The following is a 12,012-nucleotide window of genomic DNA, read 5'->3' as shown; positions in this document are numbered from 1 at the left end:
AAAGAAGTGTTTCCCAGGTTTGGTATGCCTGATACTATATCATCTGATAACGGACCTCACTTTGTTTCACAGGTTATCTAGGCAATGTTCACACAGTTGTGTATAAAACAAAAGTTTGGCTGTGTGTATCATCCCCAATTGCAGGCATCTGTGGAAAGAGTCAACGGTGTCCTCAAAACCAAAATTGCGAAAATCATTGCTGATAGCAACAACCGTCTGACATCGATTGATGCATTGCCGATTGCACTGATGGCAATGCGTTCTCAAACTAACCAACTAACCCATCTCACTCCCCATGAAATGCTTACAGGTCGACCTATGCCTCTCCCACAGGTCCGAGGGCCCCAGGAGGAGATTTCCCTGGCGCAACTCGAATGTGAACTGGGGGACTACCTCAGGTCACTAACCCATATTCACAGACTTAGATTTCAACAGGTGAAAGCAGCTCACAACCGAGACGAGACACGTATTCCAGTGGATGTCAGAGACGTCCATGTCGGTGACAGTGCGTTCATACAAGTGTTTAGACGTCAGTGGAACGAACCTCGTAGGGAAGGTCCCTTTAAAGTTGTTCTTACCACTCCCACTGCCCTAAAGGTTGAAGGTAAGCCCTTCTGGTTCCACAAAAACCACTGCACCCGTCACCGTCCACCAGACCCACCTGGACTTGCTCCAGGACCGACGGGCTCTGCACATGCTGACAGGGCAGCAGCAAGTCTCCCTCCGCATGCCACCACATCACATTCACAGACGTTTGATGTCGTACCTGGGGCAAACACTGATGCATCCTCACCCCCGTCATTCGTCTGACGGCCAGAGACGATCAGCCCGCTTGGCGGCCCGACGGTCTCCACTGTCAGGGAACTCTGAGGATGATAGTGTTCATTCTTTTGCTTCCGATTCGCCTTCTGACTCTGGCAGCAGTAATGCTGATTCTCCTGCCACTCAGAGTCCTGACAGGCCTGTCCCAGACTCACCCAGCTCTGAGGCACTGGAGGAACCTCCTTTTTCTCACCCACCAGACACTGGTGGAGTTGTTTCCCCTTCTCCACAACCCTCACCTTCCCCACCCCCTCCCTCCCTTTCCCCTTCCCCGTACGGTGCGTTTGGGCCGGCGATCGAGCCGTGTCCGCCCACTCCATCGCCGTCTGGGCATGTCTCGTATGCGTCTTCTTCCGAATCTGACTAGTTTTCTTCTTATGTTAACCCTCTTTGGGTTAACAAGGGGGGACCTTATTAAGCTTACCACTAACAATGCACACTCACATTTAAAGCGTCAAACAGAAACATGTGCACTAGCAATGATAACACTAGCTACTAACCAGGGGATAATCAGTAATAACGGTGGGGAGAACAAATCATTAATGCATGTGCAAACCAAAGGATATGATTATGTAATGTCTGAAGAAATTTTAGGAAACGAGTCAATGGGAAAATTTTGGCTTGGAACTCCACAAAGCATGGACTGCCGTGGGGATGGGATGGTGATCATTACGGTAAGATGCAAGGCAAACATATGCCAAAACATACTAACAAAACAAATTATGACGGTAGAAAGAGCTCATAGAGTAGTAAAGCTAATAAACAAAAGACAGAAAAGGGACCTAAGTACGTTAAAAACGTCACAATGGGAGACAAATATGTTCCAACAGTGGATACAATTCTCGGTTCAGACAATGTTTACAGCTAAAAAGCGCCCTAAAGATGATTGTATAGCCTGTTATAATGCTAACAAATTACCAACCCTTCAGATTATACCTGGAAGTAAAATAGGTGACTGCCCAGAAATATCGGAGTGCTTTGCGCACTAAGCCATGCATATGGCTGCAGGTTTACCAGCATGGACAGAAGACAGGAAAAGATGCCCCAAAGCACTAACCTCCTCAATAAATGAAGTACTGAGTACATCCTCCCTCCCTCCAGTAGTACAAAAACCAGCTGAACTAATTTTTCCGTTTTGTATAGCACGAGGAAAAGAACTAGAAGAGGTGACCAAAAGAACCTCTAGCAAGATGGGGACTGCAGACGAAATGGTGAAATGTAATAAAATACCGTGGTACCCACCGACAGCTGGAGGCAACGTCAGCTACATCAAGCTATGTGAAACTAGCCTCAAAGCTAAAATAAGTTGTAAACAAGTAGTACCAGATGGAGGAAATATCATCTATGACATACAACCTACAACGGTAGCTCAATACCGAGTAAGGAGTCTGGCGCAAGGATCTGTCCCTTTTGGAGACATTTTTTGGATGTGTCATTATAATGAGCAAATGCTATCCTCACTACCTCCTCAGTGGGAAGGTATCTGTGCTCCAGTAATGCTGACAGGACAACTAAAGTTAATAATAAATAATCAAATAATCAGCAACGAAACATCTAATGAAATAAGCAACCGTACAAATAGAAGTATTCCCTCTAAGCACGAGCGGAGTTGAAAAATGTCAGATGAAGTATATATTACATGGGATCAGACCCCATTCGGGGTGCCTGAAGAACATGTTGCTTTAGGAAGTGAGTGGATAGAAACTGGAAGAGGGGTTGGCTCGATACCAATACAAATCGTCGGATCAATTAACAATGCGCAATACATAGTTCGAAATAGTAGGTGGATAAATCTCCTATGGTACAATCAACAAAGGTTTATAAATTTTACAATACAGGGCATAGATCTTGTAAAAGAACAATTACATGCCACATCACTAATGGTTTTACAACATAGGTTCGTACTGGAATCCCGCATGGCTGGGGACTAGGGGCTATGTGATTATATCGGGAAAGATTGTTGTACCTTGATCCCTATGCATACAGATGTTAACGGCAGCCTAACAGGTGTTCTTCAAGAAATGAAGCAGATGAGAGACGAACTTGTGGAGAGATCCAATTGGAACACTCAGCTGAAGGGATTTTGGGATTGGTTCAATAAGCTTGGGTGGTCAAGATACCTCAAAGCAGCAGGGATAATACTAGGAATCATAATAATGATAATATTAGTAGTCGTCTGCTGCGTCGTACCCCTCATTCGGGGGTTGGTCTCAAAACATATTGTGAGTGTAACTGGTCAATTCCCAATAATAGAGGTACAGGTAGACCAAATCATATAAAATAATACCATGATCTCCTCTCACCCCCACCAGGTACGTGCATTTTTTGATATTAAGTATATATATATATATATATATATATATATATATATATATATATATATATATATATATATATTAGGGCTGGGCAAGTTAACGCGTTAATTTCGCGATAACTCATTAGACTATTAACGGCGATATTTTCTTTAACGCGCGTTAACGCATGTTGCTCACATGCTTTTATTTTGTGAAGGTCTGTTGCTGCGGTGTAGGGGTTTGAATCAGAACAGTAGGTGGCGATAATGCGTCAATAACCTCGCTGTCAGCCAAGCCTCGGATTCAGAGTAAGGTGCTGGCCGGAAAAAAACAAAGCCGACATGCGGAAGGCGGTGTTTCCCGCAGGAATAGCGTACCGCGCACGTGACGTCACCGTCTCAAGAGCAACGCCCCTTTTGCCGCTTAGATAGGACATACAGGTAGAGAACGCCCGTAGCAACAGCTATTACACGCGCAACAGAAACAGCGATATGACCGACTTTATAGCCGTTAAACTTTCCCAAGACGATGTCCCAGGCGCACGGATTACTGGCCGCACTGTCGAAGAACACACCAACCTTCAGCTCAAACGATGGCTTGAGTGTCGAGGGCTTAAAAAACCGGAAAACGGGCCGACTTGATCGAATAGTAAGCTTTGTTTTTTTTTTTCCTGCGCGGCGATCATGGCATCCGTCCAGGGATTGGTATATGTTTAATGTTTGTCTTATTTGAAATGTTTTTGAGTAAGCTATCCTGGTAGCAGGGTATCATGTTAGCGCCTGCTACCATGATAGCCTATATGCTATCATGGTAGCAGGCGCTTCAATATTAACATGTCGGCCACCAAAATACTTTTACCTGTTCACTACTTGATGTCGCTGGAATTGGGTCAGGATGTTCTTCGGTTGGGCCCTTTCCTCCAACAAAATGCTTGCTACATATGTACTTGAATTTGGTAACTTTTTCCGGGTTGAACTGTTGTGTAGGCTGACCGCACCGGTGTACCCAGTGCACACATTTCTCCTTGGCAGTCTTGAAGAAAACATCCTTCATATGCGGCCGATCAGCGTACCTCGAGTCGCTGTTGCCCGTTCCATAGCAACAATGTTTAAAAACCATGGTCTTAGATTTGGAAAAAGCAGTCATTTACCGAGTAAAACCAAGGGTAACGCACGTCTCTTTTACAGCGAAACAGCGACGGACTATGCAAGCTTGCCCTACTGCGTACCACGTGATGTGACGTTACGTTTCTAAAAATAGCTCGCTCGCGGTACGCTATTTGCTTAGGCGAGGCGGTGAGTTGGCGAACGGAACAAGTTTTGTGCGGAGCGGAGCGGGGGGGGTCTGCTTAGACGCCGTCGGTGAAGTCGCTTCTCGTTTCAAAGTATCCATGTATTTTTGCCTGTTTTTCCCTGCCATCCACTATATGCACGCGAGAAAGCAACAACAAAAAACCGCGTGTCAACGTCAAATAAACGCAAGCAACGCAAGCATATCGAGTTAGCAAGCATTTCAGTTTAAAGTTCTTCCAGCAACAAATATGACAGAAACAAGTTAGTTGTAACCACTGCCAAGTTAAACTTTGGTATTGAACATAAAATGGTAATGCTGCTCCCTGCTGTTACCTCAGAAATTGCCTGTTTTTGGTAGATTTTTTCCCCATAAAGAGAATTCCCTGTCAGTGGCAATAAGCTTTAATTTATTATTATTGCTATTTTTTGTTTTACATGTTTAAGTTGAGCTTTAGACTAAATATGTGTTACTGATAAGTGCTACAAATGTTACAACACTTTTGTTCATATGGCAGCAGAACATTAAAATGAAAGTGCTCTTTACACTACTTTTGAATTCATTCTTGGAGTTTGTAAATACAATGCGATTAATCGCGATTAATCGCGATTAAATATTTTAATCGTTGCCCAGCCCTAATATATATATATATATATATATATATATATATATATATATAGTAATTTGCATGCCAAGTATTTATAGACTCGCTTAGATGTAGTAATTTGCATGCCAAAGTGTTTATAGATTCTCTTAGGAGAATATATGCCTCTTGAGTATATATAACTATACCATACTATGTCTCCACATGCAGACTGTTGAAAATGGCGGACGCTTATTTTAATGTACACCACATACCCACGGAGGAGTGACAGGAACGCGCAAATAGAGGAGGAAACACCGCACATGTGTCGTTAGGCACACAAGTATATGTAGGCACAGGCACCAGTATTCCCAATAGGCAGCCAGACGATCCAGCAGAGGGGCCAGGCGCCGTACCACCGGGGGGAAGCACATTCCTGATGACCCCCAGAGTACTGCCGATGGACAACCTGCCATCACCAGGAGCCCTGAGGATCGACTTCAGCCCTGCCAGCCCCAAGGACCCAGAGGACCGAGGATGGCCAGACAGATCTTTCCAGGAGTTGCCGTCTACATTGGGCATGATGGCGACTGGTCCTACCACGATGGAGAATCCTGCACTGGGACCGCCTGCTACTGTCTTTCAGCAGATGCAGCTGAGCTCCCTCGAGATGAGCCACATCTCGGGGTTCCTGATGCACCCTCTGGATTTTTACAAAACCTCTCAAGACCTAAAGACTGAAATTGCCTCTATGAACACTGTGGTCTATACTCAACTGATCAGAGGTCTATCTCCGGCGTCACGGAAGCGCATGTTCTCAGTTCGCCGCAACACATACCGAGCCAAACATAAGGCCAAAGTGTGGCAGTTAACCCAGGAACATGACAAGCTGACACAAAAACTTCAAGATGCACAACAGACTATAGTCAACTTACAGGGGAGACTGCTGCAGATGACAACAGAACGCGACACAGCACGACGTCAAGTATTGCAGTGGCGCTTGGCTACTACCACACTGGCGCAGCAGCAGTTGCCGGGACAACGTGCTCCTGAGGCTTCCACTGGAGGACTGGGGATTCAACCTCTAAGGGGGGTGGTGTTACCTAATCCCCAAACCCAGAACTATCAATAATCTCAGAAACTAAGTTGGATATAAATGATAAATATGATTGTGTCCGCCAAGGTTGCCCTTTGTCACCGATTCTGTTCATAACTTTTATGGACAGAATTTCTAGGCGCAGCCAAGGTGTTGAGGGGATCCGTTTTGGTGGCCTTAGGATTGTGTCTCTGCTATTCGCGGATGACGTGGTCCTATTGGCTTCATCAGGGCGTGATCTACAGCTCTCACTAGAGTGGTTCGCAGCCGATTGCGAAGCGGCTGGGATGAAAATCAGTGCCTCCAAATCCGAGACCATGGTCTTGAACCGGAAAAGGGTAGAGTGCCTTCTCCGGGATGGGGAGGATGTGCTGCCCCTAGTGGAGGAGTTCAAGTATCTTGGGGTCTTGTTCACGAATGAGGGGAAGATGGAGCGGGAGATCGACAGGCGGATTGGTGCAGCGTCTGCTGTGAAGCGGGCGCTGTACCAATCCGTTGTGGTGAAGAGAGAGCTGAGCCAAAAGGCGAAGCTCTCGATTTACCGGTCGATCTACGTTCCTACCCTCATCTATGGTCACGAGCTTTGGTCGTGACCGAAAGAATGAGATCCCGGATACAAGCGGCTGAAATGAGTTTTCTCCGTAGTGTGTCTGGGCTCTCCCTTAGAGATAGGGTGAGGAGCTCAGTCATCTGGGGAGGACTCAGAGTAGAGCCGCTGCTCCTCCACGTCGAGAGGAGCCAGTTGTGGTGGCTCGGGCATCTGGTCAGGATGCCTCCTGGACGCCTCCCTGGTGAGGTGTTCCGGGCACGTCCCACCGGGAGGAGGCCCAGGGGAAGACCCAGGACACGTTGGAGGGACTATGTCTCCCGGCTGGCCTGGGAACGCCTTTGGCAGTACGAGTACTGTGCAGAGAGTACCATTAGGGTTGCTCACATGTTGGTTGTAATGAAGGTCTACTGACCATTAAGTGACTAGTTTGCCTGACCTAGCCAGGCATGATAGAGTATTATTTAAACATCAAATTGGTTGATGTACTGGTGTGCAGTGACACCTTTGGGTGAGGGTTGTGGTGGCCTAGCAGATGATCAAGCTGCTTGGACATGTCATCCCTCTACCCCGTATCATTGCTAAAACAAACACTGAAAATCCTTCTATAAAAAAAGTAAGCAAGAGGAAATGTCCTCACAAGAGTGCCAAGGGGGGTTTCCTCTTTGTTTTACTATAAATCCTTTATGTTTTACCATGTGATCATAGTTTTGTGTATCACTCACTATTAGTTTGAGGTGTGCTTTGATTCTAGAATCTTGTACTAATTACTATTAGCTTTTGGTGTGCTATGTATAATCAATATTTACTCTTGAAGTTCGTATTCGTGATAATTCGACAATCAGTTGTAGAGCGTGATTTACTTTGTGACCCTTTTCAGGATCACGGGGGAATGTAGTGGATTAATATCTTACAATGAATATATTCTTATCATAATGATTAAAGGGTGTGCTTATATATCTCACAATGAATATATTTTTGTCACAATGGTTAAAAGGTGTGCTGTAACTATACCTAACTATACCACTCTCACAAACTCCCACAGGTGCTGGGTCCCAGGTATTAAATGTACACTTATATACAGAAAGCCTATAATTTATTTATTTATTTTCTTTCACTTTCTTTTTTCAGGTATCACATTACACATGTTAGCTTAAATAATAATACATATGATTTAGCAATGGCATCAAGGTGTTACTCGATTGTATCTGCTGCTTTATGTCTGTTGGTTGTGCTGTTCTTTTTGCGTATCTTTCCAGGTGATGGAGCAGACAGAGGACGTTTTATCATTCTCTCCCTTTTATCTTTTCTTTCTTTCACCTTTTCTTTTTTTCTCTTCTTGTTCTTCCATTATTCTCCTACTTTCCCATTGTAGTGTCCATATAATTTGAAATTCTCCCTGCAGGAATCACAATAAAGCTATTTACATGCACAAATCAAGCGGAGCACTATGGCGAAAGCTGTTTGCTCTACTTGTGAAAGCAAAAACTGTCGAGCTCTATTTGGCATTAAGACATCAATTCTTATTGCCACATTGCTAGACAGGACACTGGAAAAAAAAAAACACAAAGAGGATGAAGAAGAAGAGGAGCGCACCACTTTTAAAACAGAAGAAGAAGAAGTGGAAGTTAGTTTATCACAACCTGCGGCAACTGATGGGGAGCTACCCTGAGTTATGGTAAGTGTGTAAATCGATTCATTTTATTCAGGATCGGGTTGATCCTGTGATAATTGTTTGGTTTGTGTCCAGGTTAAAAAATAATCAATTAAAAGTAAGACAAGACCTCGAGTTGCTGCTCGCATGAGTAAAACACACTCGGATAAAATGTTACAGAATGATTGAAAACTCTTTGTAAGGCGCTAATCTGGTACGCTGGTTCTCCAGGGATTAACAAGGGTTCGTCTAAAGATGTTTTAGAACTGATTGGTGACCTTTAGTTTATATTTCTGATAGTTAGTTATAAGTAGAGTTATTACAAGTTATTTGCTGATTTATGGTTGTGATTTATGAGCATAGACTTCCAGGTTTAGGTTTAGGTTTTCTCAATGGACCTCCTAGGAGCCTCTTGCTAGCAGCGTTGTCATGGAGACTCACTGACAGCTGCAGCCCTCTCTCTGTCTGTAAAGGCAGAAAAACCCTGGCTAAGCAGAAGTTGATAGGACCTTCCTAAAGCTACTTCTGGTTAGCAACATGCTAACAGTTAGCCGCTAGCATGGTTGTGTTCAGTATCACCGGGTGATGTTACTCTGTTAGTTTGGTGTAAATCCTGTACTGAGAAGTGCATAAAAAGGGAGAAAATCCTAAAATTCACCAAATAAGTCAACCATACCATACCATACCAGCTTTATTTATAAAGCACTTTAAAACAACCACAGTTGATACAAAGTGCTGTACAATCCAAAAACACAACAAAATAAAAATAATTATAATTAAAAGTAGTTTAAAAACAAAGACATACACTTTAAACTAGATCTCGCTGGTGTTGAAAGCCAAGTTAAATAGATGGGTTTTAAGACGAGCTTTAAAAGTGGACAGAGAAGGGGCCTCTCTGACCTGCAAAGGTAAGTCATTCCATAATTTGGGGCCCATAACAGAGAAAGCCCTGTCCCCTCTGAGCTTCCTTTTTGTTCTCGGTACCTCCAAGAGCAGCTGATTTGCTGACCTGAGAGACCGATGGGGTATGTGGAGATGAAGAAGCTCAGTGAGGTAAGCCGGGGCAAGATTATGCAATGATTTAAAAACAAACATAAGAATTTTAAAATGAATCCTAAAATATACAGGCAGCCAGTGAAGTGAGGCCAGGACAGGGGTCACATGGTCCCTTTTTCGAGTACCTGTCAACAAACGTGCAGCAGCATTTGTACTAGCTGCAGACGTGAGAGCAGCGCCTGACTGACTCCCAGATAAAGTGCATTACAGTAGTCCAATCGAGTTGAAATAAAAGCATGGATCACTGTTTCAAAATGCTGCCTGGAAAGAAAAGATTTCACTGACGCCAATCGCCTTAAATGATAAAAGCTGGACTTAACCACGGCTCTAATTTGGCTGTCCAATTTAAAATCACTATCCACCTTAAAACCAAGATCTGTAATAACAGGTTTAAAATATTCCTCCAAAGGTCCCAGGTCAACAGAGGAGGACTCACAGGAGCCACTGGGTCCAAACACCATCACCTCTGTTTTGTTTTCATTAAAGTTTAAAAAGTTCAAGGCCAACCAAGCTTTAATATCTCCTAGACAAGCCAGGAGATGTTTGATTGACCGTACATCCTGCTGCTTTATGGGCAAATAAATCTGACAATCATCAGCGTAAAAATGAAAAGAGATCCCATGTTTCCTAAGGATAGAACCCAGAGGCAGTATATAAAGAGAGAAAAGCAGTGGGCCAAGAATTGAGCCCTGTGGGACACCGTAAGACATTGAGGCAATAGATGATTTAGAGCCACTAATATTCACCGAAAAAGTTCTCTCCTCCAGGTAAGACCTGAACCATTTAAGAACAGTGCCATCAATACCAACAATGTGACTGTGTGAATTTCAGATTTCTACATTAATCACAGCCGCTGCAGCGGGCGTCAGAAGTTGCCATTGTATCCCATTGGAGCTTCTCCCTCTGGCCCTCAGAGTTCCGTCGTCATGGAAACTCACTCAGGAACTTTGGGACAATTTAATCTGTTTACTCCTTTTGCTTAATTATGTTTTACATAAAATTTTTAATTTCTTTCAATTCTTGTGTGTTTAGTTTTGTCATTTTATTTGATTTTTCTTTTCTTATTGCTGATTTTTAGCACTTTATTTCAGCTCTGGCTGCTGTTAAAGCACTTTATCAATAAAGTTGATAATGATTATGAATAAAAACATGTTGGTCGCCCCAGTAGCTGAGAAGTTTGAATACTCAACATACAGCCGCAGTCTGTTTGCCCCGACCGACACACTGGAAGTGGGGATCTATTATCACTATGTAATATGTGAAGCGGGCGCTTCACATATTACATAGTAATAGGGCCAGTTGAAAATGATAAGACAGGGAAGCAGGATAGATGGCAGGATAGGTATCTTCTTTATAAAAAGAAGCAATTCAGGGACAAATCAAACAGGGTTCAGCTCTGACATCAGCAGTCCTGGTAGCTCATGTCCTGAGACCAGTCACAAGAAGGAATGTCAGGCAAGCACCAGTCTACCATCACCAGGTCAGAGTATCTACAGAAACAGTCAAATTCCAATTCTGTTTAGGTTATTTTTACATGTTGGCTGCTGCTAATGTGTTTCTTTAATTGTCGGTTCAATTGTGTTAATGTACTATTTTTACAATGTAGTTCAATCAAAGGAGGAGTCAGAAAACACAGAGAGCTCTACATCTGATCAGGATGATGAGGAGCCAGAAGGGCCAGTTGCAGGAGATCCCATTGACCTCTTCTCAGCTGCGTCCAGCACTCCTTTTACGCTTCCAAAAGGACCAGGTAGTATTTTTACTTAGAAAAAACACCTGCTTTGTAATTGCACAATTTAGATGACATAATGGTCATGTCAATTGTGTTTATATGACCATTATGTTTCTATTCCAGATATTTCAAGGTCCGAAGAACATGGCCCTGTTCAGCCAAGTTCCACAAACTTCCCCATAACTCAGCATGGAATGAGAAAGAGGTCTTTTCACAGCTCCTGGTACAAAGACTGTTCTTGGTTAGAATATTCTGTTATTAAAGACTCTTCCTACTGCTTTGCCTGTAGGCATTTTTCCTTGCCTAATGCACCAGACAGTGTCTTTGCCTCGCGTTCTGGTTTCTGTTATTGGAAAAAGGCATTGTACAAGGAGTCTGGATTTAAACTTCACTCAAAGTCAGAGCACCACGTAAATGCAATGTATGCATGGAGTCAATATAAAAGGGCTATTGAGGGAAATACAACCATGCTAAATTCTATAAACCCAAACCGGAAAAAGTGGTGGAAGAAAACCGGTATTATATTAAAACAATAGCCGATGTTCTTCTGTTGACTGCAACACAGAATATTGCTCAAAGGGGGCATCGAGAATCTGAGGACTCTAAAAATAAGGGAAACTTTTTGGCTATATTGAATGAAATAGCAAAATATGATCAGTTAATTGAAAAAAAGCTTAGAGGATGTTGGCAATGCAAAATACACAAGTCATCAAATCCAAAATGCAATTCTTCAGTGCTTAGCAGAGATGGTACAGACCGAAATCATAAAAGAAGTGAAGGAATGTGAAGCATTCAGTGTTATTGCAGATGAAACAAAAGACTTCCTAAAAAAGGAACAAATATCTGTAGTTGTACGATATTATTACAATGGTGTCATCCATGAAAGCTTCCTATGTTTCCAGGCAGCTGAAAGCCTTAATGCAGCGGGTCTTAGTGAA

General features: G+C 43.3%; 1 long non-coding RNA gene across 1 annotated transcript; it reads left to right on the top strand.

Annotated features, from left to right (window-relative positions):
• Window positions 1-8,192: 8,192 nt before the first annotated feature.
• Window positions 8,193-11,737, top strand: LOC118561037. Its single transcript, XR_004929736.1, has 3 exons — window positions 8,193-8,310; window positions 10,949-11,092; window positions 11,198-11,737. It is a non-coding gene; the product is annotated as an uncharacterized LOC118561037 (long non-coding RNA).
• Window positions 11,738-12,012: the final 275 nt, after the last annotated feature.

The sequence above is a fragment of the Fundulus heteroclitus genome, unplaced genomic scaffold (genome assembly GCF_011125445.2).
Source record: "Fundulus heteroclitus isolate FHET01 unplaced genomic scaffold, MU-UCD_Fhet_4.1 scaffold_538, whole genome shotgun sequence".
In the NCBI taxonomy this organism is placed as follows: Eukaryota; Metazoa; Chordata; class Actinopteri; order Cyprinodontiformes; family Fundulidae; genus Fundulus; species Fundulus heteroclitus.
The sequence above is the reverse complement of the archived record's forward strand: the minus strand, read 5'-3'. Positions and strand labels throughout refer to the sequence as shown.